This window comes from Eptesicus fuscus, chromosome 10 (genome assembly GCF_027574615.1).
Source record: "Eptesicus fuscus isolate TK198812 chromosome 10, DD_ASM_mEF_20220401, whole genome shotgun sequence".
NCBI lineage: Eukaryota > Metazoa > Chordata > Mammalia > Chiroptera > Vespertilionidae > Eptesicus > Eptesicus fuscus.
In genome coordinates, this window is record NC_072482.1 from 92821199 (window position 1) to 92825316 (window position 4118).

Below are 4118 nucleotides of genomic sequence, written 5' to 3' on the forward strand. Positions count from 1 at the left end.
ACGTGACATGTCTGGGAACTTAAAAGGAAGAAAAACACCTTTAAGAAATGGAAACCCCAAGCCTGAGATACATGTGTATGTGGGGTCTGAATTTATGCTGCCTGCTTGACTTAAAAATCCCAAGTTGAGATATTTAATTAAATAAAAAGTCAAGCTCAGACTCTAGTTCTAGTAGTAAAAACAAACACTCACTCCTTGGGAACACTTTTACATCTCTTAGGAAAAAATTACAAGGCCCACGAAGGAATAAACGATGGTGAGGTGAGTCAACAGATAGAGCAAAAGGAAGAATCAGCATTCAGAGAACTGCATAGAAAAGAGGACACGAAAGATATAAGCACAATCATAGAAACCATAATAAAAAAATATATAGAAAAACAACACAATAAGCAAATTTGAAGAAGAATCAAATTGAATCTCTATCAATGGAAAACATAGTCACTGAAATTAAAAATGCGATGAACAGGGTAATGAATAAATAAGACAAAAGTGAAGAAAGAATATACAAACCAGAAGACAGATTGGAAGAAATTTCTCAGAATGCAGGACAGAGTGAAATTGTACTTAAGTGCTATGGAAAATAGATCAAGAAATTTCAAAATATACATCAAGTAGAAATTCCAGACAGAACAAAGAATAGAAAATTGGGGAAGAGAAGATATTTAAGAGAATAAGACTGGAGTTTTCCATAACTACAGTAAAATCCAAGTCTTCAGGTTTTGAAAGCATGCAAATGCCCTAGCAGTAGTCAGAGGACAGTGGGATATAATTACATCTCTTCCAACTCAAGCTGGCCATGGGTACAATATCAGTAGGAAAATTTGCTCATGTTTTTTATTGTTGAGTTCATGGCAACTAAAAATCTAATCCCTGCTCTTTTGCCTTTTCTCCAAGTGATGACAAAGATTTCCTCCTAGATACCAAGACCACCAGACATAACATCCTGGGCCAGTCCCGAAGACCTTTCATTGACTCTAGACCTTTCATTGGCCCCAAGAATCCTTTGAGGACTACCAGTTCATATGATCTCTACCACTCCAGCCAGAGGGGCAATTTGGAAATGTCATTCCCCCTAATTTTCTCTCTCTCTCTCTTTTTTTAATCCTCAGCTGAGGATGTGTTTTTATTGATTTTAGAGAGAGAGGAAGGAAGAGAAAGAGAAAGAGAGAGAGAGAGAAAACATCAATGTGAGAGAAATATCGATTGGTTGACTCCTATACACGACCCCACCAGGATCGAACCTGCAACCTAGGTATGTGCCCTGACCAGGAATGGAACCCAACTGAGCCACCTGACCAGGGCCCAATTCCCTTTTTTTAAATGGAGGTATAATTTACATATTCTAAAATGCACATATTTTAAATATGCAATTCTCTTATTGTTGATGGACCTATACACCCATCCCAATTAAGGTACAATGTAAAGTCATTTTTAAAGGAAACATTATCTGGATGGACTCAATAGCAATAAAACGCAATAGCTTCTATTTCCAAATCTTACAAATGCAATCTTAGAAATAGCATCCAAGACTTGGAGATAATGAGAGACAGTGTAGGAAATAGTACATTTTACCCCATCTCTAAGAATAGTTCTATTTTCCATAGTAATTTAGATAAGAAACAGAAAATGCTATAAATCACTGCAAAGTGATTTGTACTTTAAAGTACGTATCTTAACATTGGTGTGCTGGAAAGTGATTAATCACACTTTATTTCCCTCTCAAATTTTCCCATACTGCCACAGGAATAAGCTGACACACCTTATCTTCTGCCCTATCTGAAACATCTGAATTGACAGCCTAGGCCAACTCCCACCCTAGCAACGGGGCACAGGGCTACAAATAGTTCTCTTCAAGTCAAAGGAAAATAACAAATACAAGAACGCCCACTCTGAAGTTCCTTTATTTTGGTTTAAACCTCCCTTAACAGGCTCTTTTCGAGTCTTTGGAGCATTATTAAATGATCTGCTATTGATTTCCGTGCTCGGCGCTGGTGAAATGGAGAGACCTGAAGACTAATGACTGAAGTCCACTCACTGTCTGAAGCAGGCACAAAGGCAGAAGGGGCACGTGGATCTAACTCCTACAGCCATCCTCGAAACTGAAATTTCAGCACCGGGAAATAGGACAGGAAAGGAGACAGCACAGAATTCCACTCATCTCTCTCACTTACATGTAGCACGCTGCTATTTCTGTTACCTGTCTTGGGACATTTTATAAATATTGGTATTTTTGCTATTCAGCATGAAGCTGTATGCTTACTTTCTACCTCTGACATCCAAATTTCCAGATAATCACTTTTAGGAAAGCATTCCTCTATTTTCAGCTTCATTCTCCATGGGCCATTTATTTGCCATCCGGAGCCATTGAGTAACTAGAGGTTACAGTAAGAATCTGCCCTACCAGTTTCTACCTTAAAAAGAAAAACTTTCAAGACAAACAAACCAATTTTTTAAATGGGTAAAAGAGAAAAACAAGTATTTCCCTAAGCAGATGGGGGTGGGGGTGGGGGTGGGGGTGGGGGGACGGAGAATGGTCACATAAATTCAACCTCATCGATAATGAGGAAAATGCAAATTAAAAACAAGACACCATTTCACATCCCATCAGATTAGCAAACTTTTGTAGTCTGACAATACTTTTTAATAAGAATATTTTCTTATCATTAAACTCAATTTTGTTTAATACCCAAACTATCTACACTGGGGGTGCGGGGGGAGGCAGGGGGAGATAAAACATATGCCCCTTTCTCCTTAGAAGCATATATATTTTAAAAAGGGGTATAAAGAAAGGCATTGACTCTGTAAAAAGTAGTCATCACTCTATTCTTTCAGCTTATTCTAAATTTAGGGGGAAATCTATGGCTCAGAAAACCTCTGGTGACTAAGCCGGCTTCCAGCCTTGGCATGGCCAGCCGTCCCAATCCTGGCTGACTCTGTCAGGAGGCAGAATTACACATTTGCACATGGTTAAACAGTTTCGTCACTGAAGTAGATTTAAACTAGCTTTAAAAGAAGGAAAAGAAAACATTCGGTGCATTCCACATGTTCCCCGAAGTATATTGTACCGTCAAGTCATGCTGCATTGTGCATTCCTCAGAACTCCAAAACACTACTTAAATGGTGCACATAAATCACTGCATCCCCCGTGAAATACAGCTGTCTCCTACAGGAGAAATAAGGGGTGACGCCTGGGGTGAGGACCCCTCCCTGCTCAGCAAGAATCGACGGCAATTTGAAGGGACCCACACTGTCTTGAGGCTGGAAAGTTTGCGGGGTTCTCTTCCTTTCTGCTACCCATCCACCACCATCTTTGGGCTAAAAGCTCTTGTTTCAAAAACTGGTGAATTCTACCTTCTGACCACACGATCCATCTCAGCAGTTCCAGCGTGTGTGGACTGTAGGATCTCAAGGGCGGGAAGCATCATCAAAAGGGTCAGTGAAGAGAGCAACTCAGAGTGAAGCTGGAAGAGGCTGCAGAACCCAGAGATTAATAAAAATATACATGGGGGGTGAATAAGCTCCTAGCAAAATGACTCTTTTTTTACCTAAGCATTCACCTTGGGACGCATGAAACTCACAGACGCGACGTGATTGACAACAAAGCTGTTGACACATCACAAACGGTGGGGTAGCCAGAACCTGGGCCTGCGTTCTAGACGCTTCCTCTGGAAAGGAGGCGGCCCCGAGGGGGAGGGGCGGGGCCTGGGAAGGGAAGGGGCGGGGCCTGGGAAGGGCCGGGCCGCGAGGGAGTGGGCGGGGCCTGGGAAGGGGCGGGGCGGGCCGCGAGGGAGGGGCGGGGCCTGGGAAGGGGCGGGGCGGGCCGCGAGGGAAGGGAAGGGGCCTGGGAAGGCGGGCCCCCGCGCGGGCACCTCTGCGCTCCCGCCCGCCCGCCCGGGAGGGGCCGGAGGAGTGAAACCGGTTTGGCGGAGCAGGGCGGGGCGATACTCGGAGCGGGCCTGTCGCAAACACCCGCATCTGCCCCGGCCGGTCCCAGGGCCTCCATACTGAGCACTGTCTGCATTGCCAACCTAGGACCTCTGAGGAACTAGGTAATTTCCCAGCCCCGCCGCCAACTCACACACACACCCACACACACACACACACACACTCACACAGAC

The 4118-nt window shown here is 43.8% G+C and overlaps 1 long non-coding RNA gene across 1 annotated transcript; it reads right to left on the reverse strand.

The window, feature by feature from the left end:
- Positions 1–1895: 1895 nt before the first annotated feature.
- LOC129150496 (uncharacterized) lies at positions 1896–3655 on the reverse strand. The gene is made up of 3 exons (XR_008557249.1): positions 3558–3655; positions 3352–3471; positions 1896–2099 (listed from the first exon to the last, which is right to left on the reverse strand). It is a non-coding gene; the product is annotated as an uncharacterized LOC129150496 (long non-coding RNA).
- Positions 3656–4118: the final 463 nt, after the last annotated feature.